General features: G+C 41.2%; 1 long non-coding RNA gene across 1 annotated transcript in view; it reads right to left on the bottom strand.

Moving 5' to 3' along the window:
* Positions 1 to 2,544: 2,544 nt before the first annotated feature.
* LOC309679793 overlaps positions 2,545 to 20,017 on the bottom strand; it is a 29,803-nt gene continuing 12,330 nt past the window's right edge. Inside the window, exon 3 of the long non-coding RNA XR_014269850.1 lies at positions 2,545 to 3,212. This is a non-coding gene — a long non-coding RNA (uncharacterized lncRNA). The remainder of the gene's footprint in view (positions 3,213 to 20,017) is intronic.

Below are 20,017 nucleotides of genomic sequence, written 5' to 3'. Positions count from 1 at the left end.
CGGCTTCTCTCGCCTGGCGCCGGCTGGCAGACGGGCACTGCTTTCCACTGCTGGAGCAGCGTGCATGGTTGTGCCTGGGCGCACAGCCCTATGGGGTAGTTTGGGTGGGTTTTTTTTGGTTTGGTTTTGTTTTTTTCCCAGAAATGGGTAAATTACGTGTAAGAGCAAGAATAGGAATGTCTTGGCTCTTTTCATACCCCCCGGGTGATAAGATGCAGGCGAAAGTGGTTAGGGAGTCCCCCTGGCTCTCGGCACTTCTGGACCGATGGCCCCAGCGCCAGCCGGGGTATCCCAGCGCAGAGGCAGGCTGGGCTAGCAGAAAGTTGTCAAGCTGGGCCACGTCTCACCTGTCCTTCGTTGCCACTCCTCTCCATGCATTTTTATAGTCACTTGCACTGTACGAATCACCTATAGAGGCCTATCGAACAGATTACACCTGCTTTGCTGTTTCTATCCACTTTACTGGTGCAAACAACCCTGGGAGGAGGAGCGCTGTTGTGACAAATCCAAAACCACTGACCTTCCCTGAAAGGTGTTGTCAGTGCACTCACTGAAGTAACAGAAACTTGAAAGAAGAGAGTTATATGTGGGTGTACGTATTAAAAACCATTCTTACCTTGTAACTGTTGTTAGGCTGGCAATATTACTAGCACGTAACATTAAGAGACGTTCTGTACAATCCTTTAAAGTTTCGTAGGCCACTTAAACGTGAGAATAGGACAAATCCTCATCTGACAGACCACAAACCTTTCTGAAACTTCATGGACAGGAGAAGATTTTAAGAGAACATGGTAATTAAGTAGGTTGTCAAAATCAACTGTTTACACATGAACGTTTGTGACCAATAATAAAACGTAAAGTATCATCTGGCAAAATAAAATCACTGATAGAGCCTCTATCTTTTCTTTGGTGAGACTGTGGCTAATGGCATTCAGTAACAGGAATTAACTACAGTGAAAAGTGAATCCTAGGAAGTCGTGCTGAAGGTCCCAAGCAAAACCAGCATCTAAATCCAAGCATGATAATACCATGTGCCTTTTCACTGAGCCTAGCACCGCTTGCTTAGTTCTTAGTAAGAGAGTAATTTAGAGAATACAAGTCTATTCACTTTAGGCCTATGCAAATGGAAAGCTGTACAAATATCGAGAATGTAAAAAAAGCCCCAAACCTGCATCTTAAGTCATAATTGTACCAATTTCCAGTGCAGCCAGGCCTAAGTTCAATAAACTAGCTTCCTCTTTCTTTAGTTACGAATGTGATTAAAAAGAAACCAATATAATTATACTGGTCCTAGCTCACTTTGACACTGGGATGGCTCACGTCTCTACTTGCTTGCATCCATGTTAGGTGGTTTAAACCATTTTAACTGTACGATCAGAAGAGTCATGATAAAATGCTGTGAAGATTCACCCAAGTAGGTGGTCACTTTGCACAGTACGTCTTTAGGAATTAAGCCACAGAAGAGGCTGCAAGAGATTGGCTTTGCCACAAACTTACTGTTTCATGATCCTCGGACAAATCTTTGTGCTCGTTCTTCCTTCTTTAAGTGGGGTGGTATTTTTAAGACATTTATGAGACACCGCCACAACCAAAATAAGTCTCAAATGAGCAAATCCCCTAGCAGAGGCCACAGGTGCTGATCTGCTAGATGGAGTTATCACGTCGGATGGAATGCAGCGACACTCTTTACACAAAGTCTTGGTCCGGAGTGCTGCATACTGATCACTGGTCTGTGTCACTTTGACCTCTGTGTCATATTGGGCGATGTGAAGCAAAAAATTGCATTTTTTTTTTTCCTCACTGCTTTACTTCTTTCAATATGCTTTTACGCAACAGTACCATTAGTCCTGCAGAAGTAATCTATAGGCTCTATATAGGATCTAATATGTTCCTGTTTAGGAAACTGGCAGCACATGTTAAGATACATTAAGCTGAGAGTTGTTCAGCCTCAGAAGGTGTAACCCACCTCCCAATAAGCTTCTGAATATGCGGCAGGGCAAGTTTATTGTTCAAGAAGTTTATACCAGGGCTGCTTCTGAGCGCCATTCAGACAATCCACCCTCGTCCGCTGGAGATTCTCCCATCCAAGGAAAAAACCAATCTCACCTTAAAGTCTTCCTAAGTAACTGGGCTCCTCATGTCTGAGGAACAAGCCCCACAAATCACACATATTTTTACACATCTGCTGACAGAATATTTGTATCAGTATTCTTCTGATACAATTAGTTAATTTGGAGTCCAGCAATTTCTATTCCGGTTGCAATGCCTGAGCCAGTTGCTGCTGCTGGGCTGTGATTGTGGCATCCTAACGTTTCTCCTCCTCAAACTGGTGCGTCTTTCAAGATATCGCCAGTGAGAAGGTGAACAAATTCCAAATCTTCCACTGCAATTATCAATTGTTTGGTAAGGTGTAGTGGTGCTTTATGGAAGTCAAAGATTCTTCTAAGTAATTACCCCAATTCGAAAACTGCCTCATTTGCGAAGAAGTGCCGACAGGCACATGAACAGTGCAGTCCTGCTATCCGAAATCATGTGAAAATACATGAACAGTGAGGAACGCTAATGTTTCTGTCCCAAGGAAAGTATTTAATTTTTTTTTTTCTGGTTTGTATCTTAAAGTTTAAACCTTCACACAGAATATGGAGCAGAGGAAAACTGTAAAAAGCACAAGCGTTTACGTGGCCTAGTGTGCAGGAGCTGATAGCTTTGTACATACCGAACTACTTTAAAGTTTCTGCCATGAAAACCAAGCCTGAAAGGAAGGAAAAGGCAGGCATTTATTCCCAGCTGTTGTCTAGAGCTAACAAATTTAGTAAAAGGCAAGGGATGAGGAGTATTCCTCTAAAGGTTTTCCTTCATCTCTGCTAGTTATACGCTAAGGTCTGTACAGGGTTCCACAGTCCAGTGGGTTTCTTCTGCGGCCTTTGACAACAGAAATAAACCAAATTTACTCATCAGTTGCAGACTGTAGAATTTTTTACGGAAACAGTATATGTTTCTTCTCTTGTTCGTGCTGTGCCACATCCCTTCTGATACTTTACAAACACGCCTTCTTCTGCAAACCTTATTGAAGTCCAAATCTGTTTTAAATTACAATCCGCATGACAGGTGCAGTCACTGAGATCACTTGGGTAACACGGGCCACATTTGACTTCACACACAGAGGCTCTGCCGACAGCATATTCGGGTCGTAATAGCCCAATATGAATGCTCTGGAAAAGGGAAAAAAAAAAAAAAAGTATGTAGCTGCACAGGAAGTTTCAAAACCCCTATTTAGTAATTTCGCTGTTTTGCAAACGAGAGCATACTTTGGGAAAAGTCACACGGATTGGATGTCGTATTGCAAAGCAACAGTAACACTACGATTTCCATTAGATATGTGTTTTCAAATACTTCAATTTTTACAATATCCTTTGTATCTACTTATTTGAAAACAAGTAGAAATGTTTGTAAAGAGCTTTTTGGTTCAACTTCTTGTCCATGCAAGGTAAGTTGAACTCGGATGAAAACATCAGCTATGTATTCTTAACCTTTTTTTAAAACACCCTTTTGTTTTCCATTTTCTTTAGAGATTATGGAGAAAGGCTTGTCCAATGACAGAAATGTTCTTCTAAACAATGTATTGCTGAGTAGGAATAGAAAAGTCCAACTGAATGACGAAAACAGAGTTTTATTTTATTTATTTAAAATTATCCTCTCACTTCAGATCATTCCCTGTGTAGCTCACAACTGAAGGCTTCTAGCACAGACAAACAAGGATGGAGAATCTCAAGAAGTACAGACCACCTGGTTGGCAGTGAAGCCTGACTAAGAGACAGACGTAGAGTAGGGATCTCATTCTCCCCAGCGCCCAAAATAACATTGTGAAACACCTTGGTGAGACTCCTCCAGCAGAATTTTCGTGGAATTTGCAGTATATAAAGAGCCAGACCTTCGAAAGCCTCTGCTCATTTGAGTGCTGTGGTTGCTGACAGAGGTGAGAAAAGGAATTTGCATCAGTTCCGTGAGATTTGGGAGACACAGGACATGGGACAGCACACCTCCCCTGGGGCAAGAAGGTTGCTGCTCCATGCCACCACCTTCTCTTGCAAATTTTGCTTTCTGTGAAGGACACTGCTTACTCCCCAGTGGTTTTGGCTGGAAGGCAGATGATTTCGTAGCTCGCTTTGACAATGAAGAGATTCTGTGTCTTCACTGGACCTCCAGATTTTGTCACTCTGTCCTCCCTCCCAAGGAATAAGATCATTGTTTCTTCGGGTCAAAATTAAGAGAATATTACAGTGAAAATGGCGCAACAAAAATGAGCTTGTCAGCCAAATCCGAAGCTACTATTAGGCTATTTTTAAGGAGACCTGAAAGCTTTTCTCAACAGAAACGTTACATTTTCAGCTCAAAACAAGAGCACAACATCTGCAGAGACAGGGCACCTGGGCACATGTACTTATGATGGAGCCGCCGGTGATGTAGATTGTCACTGTTGCTTTCGAACACTCCAGCCATGCAGCGGGTAGGTTGTTCACAGCACACTGGGAAAAAGCACTGGCCGTATTTGCCGTTTTCCCGAGGCTGCGGTGCCAGCCTGTACACGGCCCAGACGAACACAATTCTCAGTTGCTTATTAGATGCAGTCTTATAACCAATTTTTTCCTCCGGTGTCTTATTTGAAATTTTCAGGAGATACTTCAAATATTTCCTTAAAATCATTTCTGAAAGAGAAAGACTCCATTCAAAGAAATGAGACTTAGCATGTCTGCAAATAGTAACAATGCATGGAATGTGCTTTGCTTTACCTTTCCGGCTGGATTTGCTCAGACTGCGTCAAGTAATCGGCATACATTGCTGGCTCTCTTCTATTAGTGAGCATTATCTAGAGAACAGGGTTTCAGAAGGCCGTTTGTCCTTTCAGCATGGATGAGTGGCTGGCTAGTCTAGATGTGCGAGTCAGCGGTAACTGCGGAGAAGTAGCAGCCAGAGAAGGTAACCTCAGCTGACCAAAGGAAGTGGTCTGGGAGAGGCAGGCAGGGAGCAGGGACGGCACCGGCGCTGCCGCAGTAATTTCCTCGCCCGGCTTCACGCGCGAACCCACTGATTTTTGTTGACATGTGAGCCCTGCAGACAATTCCATCGTTTCTAGAGCTGATACGTTCTTAAATCAGGGTCAGTACTTACCCAGTGCTTTTACCCATAGAATGCATAACATTAAAATGTGTGCGCTTTTTGAGGAATTAACAGATATACAATAAAGTATACAAGAAAACATATTTCCATAGCAAAAGTGTATACCCACACTGTTCAGCTCACAAAGTGGGCAAAACTGATGAAGGCACATCAGTATGGACTTTTCTTCTGATCAGTACGCTGTGAACATTTTTTTACAGTGAAAATGTATACAGAAAGTAATCATTTCATAGTAATGGTAACAGAAATTATTTACTGTTATGACATGTGATTCCTTTAGCATCTTATTCCTTATAAGTGCATAACTTTTTTAAGCACCTTTGTGAAGTTCTCAGTGCGGAGTTTCAGACAGATGGGAACCGAACTGTGTTCAGCTTCAACAGCAAAAAGGAGTTCAAGAAATGTTCTTCCAGAACTACGCTATTTCTGAAATCACTGACCTGTTGAGATGTCAGCTTTGCTGAGAGCACAATATGCAGTGCAACACCCACTCATCTCTTCAACTTTCTGGAAACATCGCATCAAATATTCAAACCATCTCCAAAACCTTCAGGCCATTTATGTGACTGTACGCTCAAGTCCACCACCAAGATAAGAGTTATCAGCTGCTTCTAATAAACCCAAAATGCTGCTGTCCACCTTCACAGCCACTCTCCTCTAAAGGTATTAGTACTCAGCCCCCCTCACTCCAGTCTAGAGGCAGATAAGCTTCTGATGCCGACACCACTATTAGACGCTATTCTGATGCTGACACCACTTTTAGACACCTGAACAGGCAGAACCCAACCAGGCCTAAGGTGATGAAAAATATCTGAGATTCCCTTCCTTCCTTCCAGAAGATTCAACAAGATATAAGCCTTCACATACAGGGCTCCTTTAGACAGCCCTCAATGACACATGTTAAATTGGAAAGATTCTTTGAGCCAGGTATAGCCCTGGGACAGAGCTACTATTCCCTTAACTATATGTTTTTTGAAAACACACGATATACAAACATCACTGTGACCTGTACTCTGATCCTTTATACAGGACTCTATACGTATCTGCAACACAGGCTAAACCATCTGCTTCTGAATACGTAGAAGATACCTTAACACCAACACAGTCCCTGATATTAGAAATCCTAGCACAGCATTATCTCCACAAAAGAGGAAAACAGTGTGAATTTATGCGATGCTGATATCCAAAGAAACAGGGGATGCAGCACACACCGCTATCTGGTAACTACACAGGATCTCCCGTGATGTCTACACTGCATACAAGCAGTTACAGGAACTGCTGGAGGAAATAATGATTAGCTGACAGCTTCAAAAAGGAACTTGTAGAGTTTGACAGGACAGTCTTGCCCTTTCGCTGAATACAGCCAAGTGTATACTGTTGTCACTGAGTAGTGATCGTCTCATCCCTGACAACGCAACGGCAGGCAATGGAGTGTTTCTCATTCATTCAGGGAATTGTCCATATATTCAGCAACTTCATTAACATGCAACTTCCCAACAAGATATGACGCTCAAAGAAGATTACAAGTACGACAAATTATCGGAGAGAATCACTTAAGGAGGGCAAAGAACATATCCTGGAAGAGCAGAAGCCGCCTCAAAAAAATGTTATCCTTTCTCCACCCCTCTCTTTTCTGTCCTTTTTCTCTACTTTCTTCTTTTCCCCATACTTTTGTGCAAAGATAAGCTGGAAAATGCACTGTGGCAGCTGTACCTGCTCACCAAACACTCATCAGTAGCATTATTTAATGGGAAAGTAATTTTCTAGCCACCACCCCTCTCCCCCCACCCCCAGAATGGTTATCCAGTATACATTATACTTTAGTGGGTGCTGCATTTGTCAAACACCTGCCATTATATGCAGCCATCCCAATTTATTTCTGGTTCAGTAAGGAGGATCGCCTCTTAAATGGCTGTTCAGAGAAATGAAGTCATGCTAGTATTCTTAAGGAGACTGTCTCCAGCTTCTATCATAACCCTCCTGTTTCTTCTAACATCTTCCTTCCCAGTGTCATCTCCTCCCTTTATTTAAGGGTTCTATTCCAGGACTTGGGAGACTCAGGAGAAGAAACTGAGGCAACCTCGGATGCAAGAAATAACATCCTTTATATCGACTAAGCCTGTGATACCAAAAGGCATTCAAGGGAATGCCCACTTCTCTCATCTCTTTCCAACAAGGGAGAGTTGTTTTGAAAAGGGCTCTGTAAGCTCATCATTGCCGGGGAACAACTTCTACCCCAAGTCACCCTGTGCTATCAAAATCTTAGTATTAACTTTTTCATTAACACATACTTGCAGTATAAATCTATTTAGATTGGTACTTTCTTAACGAGAGGCCACTTGGCTTTCTGTTCTGTCCTTATTTGCCTTTACTCCTTTTTCAGGAGTTTTAGAGGATTTGAAGTCTTTTATGTTATTTTAATTCTCCTTTTTTCCTCATTTACCATGTTTCCATGAACTTTAATTTTGCTGAAACAAATTAAGTCCCTTATTGAATATGCCCCAAGTTTCACCGAGGCAATGTTGCCACAAAGGAAAGGTGTATTCTTTTCGAAGTCAAAAAGCAAGACAGTTTGGACAGAAAGTCAATGTGGTGACCTCAAATTTTTGTAAGACACGACGTTAGACAAACTTGCATTAAATTGATCTGCAGCACTGAGAGTTTAAACAGCCTGCAGTTCAATTTAATGAAAATCTGATGGTTTCCATGAGGGATGAGTGTGGATCTGGGAGAGCCGATTCAATTTAGATGCTGATATGCATGAGGTGCATAAAAGTCATTGGGCAGGCCGGGATGCTTTGACCAGGCAGGCATCTGATTAGTCTCCTTAGGGTAAATTTAACTCAGCTTTGTCCTAAAGTATGGACAAAAATCAAAACGAGTAGCCACTTGTCTGGTAAGAAATACTGAAGCAGTAAAACTTTCAAGAGCCTCTTTGAAGCTGCGGATTTTGATTGTTTGAGCTCTTCCATGACTTAATGCTGACAGCTTTTATAACAAAAGAAATTCTTGATTCTATGTTATTTCTTCTATTACAGCATAGCAGATCACATAACTGTTCTAGGGTTTCCAAATATAAGCAAGTGGCTACTTATGGGATTAAACGAACGTAAGGGATGCATATACTCACGTCTATTCACAGTCTCTATTTCCCATATCGTCTGTTACTAACACAGGTTTTGCATTCAATCTTACAAAGTTTTGGCACGTACGTATTACCCTGTTATCCATAGCACTTAAGGTTTTGACGTATTATTGTTGCTTTACAATTAAGATTATTATTTTTATATCACTTCTATCTCCTTAAAAACCTCAACACAAACCCAAATACTTTTGCAACCCCTCCTGCACACCCATTCTTTCTGATTTGATAGCTCTTTTGAAATTCATGAAGCATTTAAATGTTTTTAAAGTGATCCACCCTTTTCTATCCTCTAATAATTACACACTCAGATGTGTTGAAGCCATATTAAATATTTTTTTATTTTATCTGACCTTGCAAAAGCATCAATTTCTGACCACACTAACACAGGAGTAACTAGTGAAGTAATTTTACTTCTGTGTATGTGACTAGTAAAATACAGTTTTATGTCTCTTTTAATAGAAAAATTAGAGAAGAGATAGAAAAGAGCCACAAAAATCATCCGAGAATGTGAAAAAATAATGAGAACCATAAAAAGCTCAATCTGTTTAGCTTTTTTTTTAAAAAAAAGAAAAAAAGAAAAAAAGATTGAGAAGTAACTTGATTACAGGGTAAAAGCACCTTCCTGGGGAGAAAATAGTGAGTACTAGAGAGCTCTTTAATCCATCAGAGAAAAGCATAACAAGAATCAATGACTGGAAGCTGAAGGCAAACAAATGCAAATGGAAATAAGGTAGAAAATTTTTAGCAGCAGGCATGATTACTACTTGTATTCCTACTACCTGGAACCCGAGTCATGGATCAGGGCTGCCTCACACTAGGTGCTGGTAAAAAAAAAAAAAAAACAACACAAAACCCAACTGAAAACAAACAAACAAAAAAACCCAAACAGGAAAGAAAACCAATCCCTGCCAAAAGGTTACAAATAAAGCATAAGATGACGTAACATAATAAATCAATGATAATATTATCTGATAGGACAGGCAGCAGTTTCAGGCCATGGTTTCATGATACAAAGTGTTGAGTTGAAATACCGGCTTAAGGTGATTCTGCTCTATCAAGACTTATTCTTCCTGCTCCCACAATTCCTCTACAGCTGTGAAACTTTGAAAATTGATCCTTATCTAAAACCCAAAAAGGGTTAAAAGCAAGGTTTTCATTTTTTCTTTATAACAAAATTCCAGTGGGACTGATGCACTTTTGCAAGCATTTTCATTTTAATGAATTTCGGTGAATGGCGTGACCAAAATTTTCCTAACTACTCGTGTACCTCAGTATCATCTCCAGCGCTGTTTACAGGACATCTGAATTTGCTGCATTACTTGTGGGAAAAGAGTGCATAACACAGAGGAAAATAAGCAAAAGCAGAGCATGAGGTTGCTTTGTTGTCCTCATAGCAAATTACCAGCCCGGTCACCAATTATCAAGCGTCATCCATGGATAAGGTAGAACATTAACACAAACCGAAGCCCAGCCCATGGTCCGGCAAGATTTGTCTGATAAAACCCCTATCATCCTAGTCAAGCCTAACACAAAAGATAAAGAGATGAGCTTGTGATTCCCAACACCACCGCTCCGGCACCGGAGCCTACGCACCGTCCTTTGTAGCTTACAAACACAACAGGCCACTACAGTTCGACTGGGAAGAAGACTAAAGGGGCAAGCCGAGAGCAGCATTTTCCATTAGAAAAGTTTTTGCTACCTATTTTTGAGATCAAGGATCATATTGATCGCCCCTGAAATTCAGCTGGGAGAAAACCAGGAGACTTGAGGAGTGTCTCCTCTTATTTTCTGATGGAAAAACATAGATAGGAGAAACCCCCACCTTTGATTTCCATTTCTTTATTTACACTATTAGCAGACTACAGCACCACACCGCACACCTCCAGCATCTATCGCACTGACAAACTCCAGAGGAGCTCATTTCTCGGGCTGGGAACGCTGAAGAGAAAACAAAAGCAGAGTAAACTCTCCCCAAATAGTCCCCGAGACTCCAGGCAAACCGGGTATACCCACGGCGTTTACTACGCAGCCTTCTTCCTTCCCTTCCTCCCTGGAGGTGGCCAGCCTCCTCCCACCGGCTGATGTTCTGTATTTCACGGAGCTCAATACTGACGTTCACACGCTAGACAGGGAAACGGTTACAACCAGACATAAAAGCCTTCATTTCTTCTTGTTCCTTGTTAAAAATGCTTCAAGCTATAGCTATAATAAGCTACATTAAAAGAATGCCATTTCATTGCAAAGTTTAAACACTTAATAACCTTAACACTCGGCCTCATCCACTCTGCGAAACTTTTCCACAGGGCCGTGGCCGCCCTCTGTGTGCAGGACACACGCTGCTCAGGAAATGAATCAGGGTTGTGTATCATATTAGATTATTTATAGGTTGGTATATGCGTTTGCTCTAGAAGTTGTGCAGAGAGCAAGACAGACAACTACAGGAAGAGAGCAATGGGCATGTGGTTAAGGCAGTTGAACGCCACACAGGAATGCTCAGTTCGGCCTCTGCCTTCCCCATCGGCTGCTGTGAGTGAGGAGCGAGTCAGACCGAGCACCTTGGCAGGTGGCCACCAACCTCCTCTCCCTCGCTTTCTGGGAGTCCAAACCCAAACACCGTGGGCCTTTTACGTAGAAATGCAAAGCAGCTGATTATAATGGAAGCTTTGGCTTTTGCGGGAGAAACGGAGCTGGAGGCACGGGGTTAAAAGGCAGGAGAACCCAATTAATTACATCAACTTTACCACTGACTGAACGAGTGGCTTGGTCTTCTCCTTGGTCAAACAGGACAGCAGTGCTTTTCTGTTGTTCTGGGAATATGCAAGAATTCATCTAAGACTGTGAAGCTCTTTGTAATAAGCCTACATAGAAAAAAAAAAGTGAAGGTATTTCTGATTCTCTATATACAGCGAAAGTTCTGGATCTTTTAATCCGTTAATTATCCTGTATTACTACATACTTGCTTTTAAAAGTCTATACAATATAAATTCTAACATGCATAGAGATGGAGCATATCCATTTCCCCCCTCACACGCTATTTTAATGTGATTTCGTAAAATCCTTTCCAGCTTCTATCAGGGCTATTTAACTTTAGTACTCAGTGGAACTGCAACATAGTCATATGCAATAGGACAGGGAACAGCACTCAGTGCAAACAAAAGATATTCTCTGGTTCACAAAAATAAAAATATCCTCACTCTCAGCTGTACAATGCCATGTAACCACAGCCACAGAAATAGAAAAGCAACAGGAGAGCTAGTAAAAGTTAATGCCTTTTCCTACTTATTTTATTGGTCTATATCACAGTGTATCATCATATTGAAAGCTTTCAGTAATAGGAGGCTATTAACAAAATAGCACATTGAAAAATAAAATAAAATAAAATAAAATAAAATAAAATAGATGTACTTTGGGTCCAATAAATAAAAAACAACTCTACCAACATCTTTAAAAAATGACCTGAACAGGGTTCCAACAGTTACTCTGATTTCAAATCTGAGTTAAGAGAAATAGCACAACGATTAAAAACACAGGTGATGATCTCCTCCGTTTTCGGTAGGAAGACACTGAATGCAAAAATAGAATACAATAAACATGGAAATCATGAGTTTTTGGCACATGACAACAGAAATATTTTAACAGTGTCTGACAACATCCCAAGCACACGGTGCCTGAATGCTACTAAAGTAGATGTGCATAAGACTCAAGGACAATACCATTTTGTGGGATAATTTTCATGGATAAGAAGCAAATAGACAGGGGAATAAGAGAGAAATTTAGGTTCAGGCCTACAATCAGATCTTCAGAGTAGAAACTTGCAGTCATCCCGAGTCCCATTAACGCAGGCCCCAGGGCTATCGAGGTCCATCTGAACAAATCCAGTGGCAGGATTAGGGCCTAAATATGTGAACAGAAAAAGGATGAAATCAGGTACCATAGTGCATAAGTCTACAGAGAGACCAAACTAGTCCCAGAAAAATAATCTGAGTGTCTAGCCCATTACAAGATTTACATTTTTACCATAAAACACTGCAGCTACAGGAAAGGCAACAATTATATCTTACATCAAGAGATTTATATAGCATTAATTGATCATAGCATATTCCCCTTCAGGCAAACACAAGTACCTGCAGTGCATTTGCTCACCTCCTGCGTGCTGCTGCTTTTTCACATTTATATATAATTTGTTTTATTACTTTAAATAAAAGAGAGTAGTCCAAAATCAATATAGGTGATATTTTCATCTTCATCAACTCTTCATTTCTAGACATGCAGATTTTTAGCCTCTTGGTAACGTGGTGCCAAAAGCTAAAATGGGACATTCTTACCATGTTTTAAAACACTGTAAAACTGACAAAGTAATATTATTTCTATAAAAAAATTCAGTTATGCCTATCTGAAGGTTGTGAGAAGTTCTAGCACGGCAGTGTGTTAGATGAAATCACTTTTTATGCTGATGTTTCTCCCTAACATACTAATAAAAGCTCACAGCAGCAAATACCTAGTGTCATACACAATTGCCAACGAGAAAATGTGCTGTCTCAAAAAAATGTCTACTTTGTAAGAAGGTTTGCCTACTGAAATACAGGCTTCAATACAATAGGAATGTGTGACAGCAGCAGTGAAGACACTACAGGAATATCAGGTTTATGGTGGAACAAGCACATAGAGCCATGGGCTACACCGTGGAGTATCGTGTCATCTGAACTTCAGCAGCAGCACTTATCAGCCACCCCAGGAAGGGGTCCGTGCCTTCTGCTGCACCTTGCACCTTCCTTTTCCAACGCTGCACATTGCACCTTCACCAGTACTACCTCTTTGAGAAAGCCAGACCAAAGACAGGTTGTCCAGGAGTACGTACCATTCTTCCTTTACTAGAGTAGAGTTACACCTTCAGAGATCAGCGCGTAACCAGACAAATCAATATAAACACACTTTCAGTAAAAAAAAAAAAAAAAGTTCAGGACAATCAACTATCCCTGCTTTTACTTTTCCTAATTGATGGCTTAAGATGCAGCAAGATCCTTTATATGAAACGAATTAATGCATTTAAAAATTATTCCAAGATAAGTGAGGACATGAACATCTGAAGTTGACTGAAAGATACGTTGATTTGTCTATAGCACCGGTGGAGAGGTAAGGACTCCAATTGTTCACCTTATTTCTAGGTGGGAAAAAAAATACTGTATACAAAGTTTTCTATTCACTACGCCCATGGACATTAAGATGCCCTTTTTACTGACTTTACTTAGACTACTTATATATGAGGAAACTCATAGATAAGCAAGACAGATGTGATTTCAAAAATTTGCGGGAGAAGGTAATGGGTTTGTCTTCTTAGTGTTGGTGTTAGCTCAGGACAGATATAAAAAAAAAAAAAAAATCTTCATTTCCATTTTAATGTTGAATTCTCACTTGTATACCACATGCATGTCAGAAACTGGTACCCGACAAAGAACCTGTAACACCACACAATTTTGGTTATTTTGGTTATTTTATCTCAAGAGGTTATAGACTGAAGCCTGCCTGTGGCTTAGTAAGCGCACGGAGGGCAGAAAGCGCTCCCCGGCCAGGCTCTGCCTCGCTGGGAGCAGGCAGAGATCCCGGCCGCGGGGCCAGGGAGCAGAGGGACGCCTCACCTCCCGCCTCGTCTCTGCCTACTGGCCATGAGCATCCAGCCGCCGGCATCCCGCAAACACACCGCACTTTTTGCCTGAAGATGTCCGGCACACCACGAAGCACGCTCGCTGAAGAATTTACAAATTTTTAGCAAGCAAAAGGTCATTTACTGCCTTACCTGCCCGTCACTGCTCTTTCTCTGAATAACCTCAAATTACTGAAGGGTTATTAATATCAAATTCCTTTCTGAAGAGTCATAATTCTGAGTAAAGGTAATTTTAAAATTTCTCTTCCCCAAGCATACTACATACTTTAAAATTTTGATCTGGACACCTAACTACTAGAGACACCTAACTACCTAAGACAATCTTTCTTCTTCTTCTTCTTGCAAAAATGCATAAACAGTTTATATCTCCACACCTGGTAGAAATGTATCTAATCTATTATAAAAATAACAAGCAAGAAAACAAAAAGCTGTTTGTTCTTTTTTCTTTGGGTTATGCCTCCCTGATACTACAGTTGCCTCATCTCTGATTTAAGTGAGAAAAGCCTAAAACCAATTCTAATTCACACCTCTTTGATACCATACCCATATGACTATCCGCCAGTGGAAAATTAGCCAAGAGCAGATGTTATTTCCTCTGCCCTATCTCTGGTCCCCCTTCTCAACCTGCGAGTCCTGGGACATTCTAAAGCAGGAAGGAAAGGATGACTGAGGTTGGTACAGAACCTGGCTATAAAAGCCTCAAGCAAACAGAAAGCTTCCTCCGGCTGAGGAGAATTCTTACGTCATCAGGCAGGACCAGAATAAGGAACTGAATCAATTAATTATATTACTGAAGTACTACAGAGCATAGTTATTAGAAGACTTAATAATTTAATTATAAAGAAATTATTGCACCCCGTGTTCATTATTACTATGAGCCAAATAAAAAGGTCCGTGCCTGCCCAGCAAATGCAAAGCACACCTTTTCATGCCACCCCAGTTTGATTTGTAATGTCGCAGTGAACAATTAACGTCCAGTCCTTGGAGGCAGATGGGGAAATATTCTAAACAATATGGCGTGGGAAGCAATCGTAGGAGTGAAAAACTCCAAATAATAAACAATACAATTATATTTGAGGACAGATCTTTAACATTTTTCATTTGAATGACTTAATGGCTGGTGACACATACAGAGCTACACCATCATCCTGTCTACCGCTCAGCCACATAACTCTAGCATCACCTTAGATCCCAAAGTTACTCCAAATCCTACGATTCATATTGATAGTTTGGAGATGCTTCCAGTGCAACGTTTCCGCAACGGTATTTTTCTTAATTCTTCCCATCAGCTGAAGCATTCAGTCTGGTTATCACCATCATCGCGTTTTGATTCAGCAACATTTTTCTCTCCGCCTTTGAGAAACGCAGCCTGACCTCACGCGCATTCATTCAGAAAACGGCTGCAAAGACCCTTTTCCTAGTCGATCACTTGGAGAACACGCCACCGTCTCTACACCTCTCCCTGACTTCTCCTCTAGTATCTGCTACTTGTCTTCACTGTCAAGGCCCTTCCTCGCTTATCGCCACCGCACCTATTGTTCCTTAATCACCGCCAGGCAGCCGGCTGTGGTTTGCTCGCATTTGAAGCGAGGCCAATTTGTATGAAACATAAAGCTGAAAAGACCTTTAGATCATACTGTCCGATTTGTTTATTATTTTGTGTGTGGCTAAAACACTTTCAAAATCCCCACTTTTTACTGAAACAAACAAACAAAAATAAATATTCAGAGATGCTTTTTGTATCTCTTCCCTTCATATCTCCCACCTCTCATTCAGCGTCAGGACCGCAGCTTCCAGCTCCTCTCTCACCCGCGTTATATTTTCAAACAAACCTCTTACACCTTCTCCAGTTTTATACCTTACACTTTAGGGAAACTTCCTTAAATATTTGAAAACATACTTCATTGCTCTTCTTCAAAGCCTTCTCTGAAATTCAACTTACTAAGATGCCCTTACAGCCCCTATGAGCAAAATGTCTGATAAGAAGGTATATATACACACCACCTAATTTTAAGTATCTAAAGTAGGCAAGTGTGGGATGTAGGAGATGGATCCTCCTATACAGTAAACGGAGAAAGGCTCCTGTTGAGAGCGATTTTGATGAAGGACGTCCTAAAGTATTCCAAACTGTCCTCTGAAGGAGTCTCTGGATAAGCTGTGGAAATGGCCCAGGAAGAGCAGTCTTTTGGTTTAGGCACATGAATTGGATATGCCTCAAGTACGAATGTTCCCCCTCAACTCCTACTATTTCCCTTCTCATCTTTGTATATTTTCTCTTTTCAACTGTGTTATACTTATATTGCAAACATTTAGAATTGCAGAAAATCTTTTCAGCCTATGTTTGTGGGGTGCCTAGTATCCAATGCCCAAATAACACTATTTTAAAATAATGCAAAAACAGTCTTACAACACTATGCAGTATTTTACTAAACAGTACCTGATCGTGTAATTATTGTAGCGTTACACACACGTGGCAGGTAGAAGAGGCACAGCTATGCATCAACTTTAACTTTGTTATTTTCTAAATTCCTTAATGCCATAACAAAGAGCCAGAATGTGTTCATGCAAAGCACCAGTATAGGTTAGGGGCGGACCTGCTGGGAAGTAGTACTGAGGAGAAGGATCTGGGGGTCCTGGGAGACAGGAAACTACCCATGAGCCAGCAATGTGCCCTTGTTGCCAAAAAGGCCAATGGAATCCTGGGCCGCATAGGGAATAGTGTGGCCAGTAGGTCGAGGGAGGTCATTCTCCCCCTCTACTCTGCACTGGTGAGGCCACAACTGGAATACTGTGTCCAGTTTTGGGCTCCCCAGTTCAAGAGGGACAGGGAACTGCTGGAGCGAGTCCAGCGAAGGGCAACTAAGATGATTAAGGGATTAGAGCATCTCCCTTATGAGGAAAGGCTGAGAGAGCTGGGACTCTTTAGCCTGGAGAAGACAGGGCTGAGGGGAGACCTTATTATGGCATACAAGTATCTAAAGGGTGGGTTGAAGGAGGATGGAGCCAGGCTCTTTTCAATGGTTCCCAGTGACAGGACGAGGGGCAATGGGCACAAGTTGGAACACAGGAAGTTCCGTTCAAATACACGGAAAAACTTCTTTACGGTGAGGGTGACAGAGCACTGGCACAGGCTGCCCAGGGAGGTTGTGGAGTCCCCTTCCCTGGAGATTTTCAAGACCCGCCTGGATGCAGTCCTGAGTAATGTGCTCTGGGCAATCCTGCTTTAGCAGGGGAGTTGGACTAGATGATCTCTAGAGGTCCCTTCCAACTCTGAAAACTCCGTGATTCCGTGATTCATGGCCGGCACCAGTTGTTTTTCTCTCCAGTCTGAATGATGGGCAAATCCTCAAGACAATTCACCACAGTGAAAGAGAAAGGAGAATAAGAGCGATGGGAAGTTATATGTGGATCCAGGATGCATACAGAATTTTTGGCCAAGGAAGCCGGCTGGGGGAAACAAACCACGGAAACTCTTGTCGTGTGTGATCAATGTCATAAGCTATCTTCTGAAACAATTGATGAGAAAACGGTAAAACGTAGGGCTGGTAAAGTAGAAGTAAAAAGTATAAGGAGCCCCTTCATATATGCAAAGAGTTCACGCCCCACAACCCACGCTTCTCCCTGTGAAACTTACTAGACTTTGAATATACCCTGTCAAAAAGGAGATTTCAGTAACATGAAGAGGGTCCCTAAAGCCCCCAAATAAGGAATTAAAACCCCCTAGTTCTATCTTACATGCTAAGAAAATCTCTGAGTCTCCAAAAACATGCTTGTTGCTGGGAAAAAGATAATAAAATATTATGAAGAAACAATGAGCTTCAAGAAGTTATTTGAATCAAATAGGAGTCTCGCACAAATTTGGAAATTTAATCCTAGTAGAAACAATAAGCAAAAGTCACACCAGGCATCATGTACAAAAGAAACAGAACAGCTACTACTACTGACGATCTAGTTCTTGCTCTGGATCTATTCATCCAGATAATAGAAAAGAAGTTCTTTCAAAGCCCAAACTAAGAGAAGAATTCCTCCTGAAGCAAACAAACAAAAAAACCCTAAGACACAAACAGTTATAGATCAAAACCTGATGAGACTAAACAAGGCAAAATATTGGATTAAATGACTGATTTAAATATAATAGATTTCATTAATGGCAAAGAGTTAACTGCAAAGTGTCTCAAAAGAATGGATGTGTTCCTATGTTATGGTATAGTTGTTAATTACCCAGAAACTGGGGTGAGTACCATGGCACAAAATTGGCAGTTATTTATGTTACTCAGAATCATGGAAAACTGTTAATCTAACCAAAATGAATAAGTGGGCTCCAAAAATGCCAAATCAAGTTTAAATGACGATAGACAACAAACAAAATACTAAAATAAACCCAAGAGAAAAGTCTGTTTTATGAGGTTTCAAATTAAAGGTACAACTGTAGGGAACTTAATATACTAAAACCCAAGTTGTGAGGCAAGGGGAAGGTAACAGTTGCCTACAAAATGTCCAGTTGATGATACCCAGTGACATTTATTCCCCCATAGATTTAATTCATTCACACTCTTACGCTCACTTACTCACGAGCACCAAGACTGATCTATCCAAATGGTCTGGCCAGGAAAACTTATGTGCAAAACAGAGGACAAGGGCCATCAACTGTTAAGTCCTCACCCCATTTCAGGAGTTGTTCTTAATTAGCAATAAAAAAAAAAACTAGGGCTTTGAACAGATCCTTTAGGATATCCTTCAGGAATCCGAGCTGTGACAAGACAGACCTTTGCCTCAGGATCTTGCTTACCTCGCCTTCCATAAATCTTAGGCCACGTTGCTGCCCATTGTCTTGGTTTTCCTCCTTCGGAATACAGGTCTGAAATGTATGCCTATAGTCTCTTCTCCTGTTTGGCTAACAAGAAAAAACGGTGTATGTGATATACTACAACCTTGTTGCCATCCTCCTGCTGTTAGGATGCAAGGTCTTCTGCTTACAAGTCATCTGTGCTGCGGCACACAGATACTGCTGGGAATGGTGTCCTGGAAACGGTGTCCTTCGTTATCAGTACGGGCCATTTCTTTAACTCTTTGTTTCACTCCTCCTTATGCTTACACGCACATTTCCATCCATCACGCATTCATACCAGTCTTAAAACTTCTATCACAACTCTCTGCATAGTTTTACATTCGTTAAGCTGATCTGATGCAGATCGCTGCAGAAACAACACGTTCCATACTTCTACCTCCTCCTCCCTTTGCCATGTGCTCCTCTATTTTCCTTGCAGCAACAGCAGCAGCCATCGCTGGTAAGCCTGCTCCAGGAGCAAACGAAGAGAAAAAAACAAGCCTTTACTGGTAAGGCCAAGATTGCTTTTTTTAATGGTCTGGTTCCATGAACTGGATCACTGGGGCAGATGAACGTCAGCGTCAGGTGCAAGGGGAGGTGGTAGGACTGCCTCTATTTAATGGACGTTGCTCATTAGATCAGTTATGCCGTAATGGGAAAGAACACCAGATGCCTTGGCCTCAGGAAGGAACTGGGGCACCACTTCAGCAGTTCAGTGAAAATCTCTGCTCAATATGCTGCTGCACTCAAAATGAAAATAATAGAACAGGCTGCTTAAACAATGCAAGAGAATTAGAAGAAAGCCAGTATAACAGGATTATGAAAATCAATGCCGTGACCTTACCAGAAAAAAGAAAAACAACCAACCACATGAGGTACAGGTCACCCCTCCTCCAAAAAGATACTAAAGAACGGTAAAGAGTTCAAATGCAAACAATGATAAACATTGAAAATATCATATGAAGAGAAACTGGCAAGTTTAAAATCAAGAGCGTTATGAGCGGACATAAAAAATAATAAATGCTCTGATCAGACATTTCTATGCTTACTATCTTATAACGCAAGAAAAAAAAACCACTGAGAAACATCCAAACTGTGGAAAATTCAAAACTGATCAGAAGAAATGCTTTTCACATCATATGCAATTTATTCATATTTATTATCAAGGAAATGTAGTTATTAACGTAAATACAATGCCCCTATC

Source organism: Vanellus vanellus, assembly GCF_965231255.1.
Source record: "Vanellus vanellus genome assembly, chromosome: 1".
Taxonomy (NCBI): Eukaryota; Metazoa; Chordata; class Aves; order Charadriiformes; family Charadriidae; genus Vanellus; species Vanellus vanellus.
This window is presented reverse-complemented; position numbering and strand designations above follow the sequence as displayed.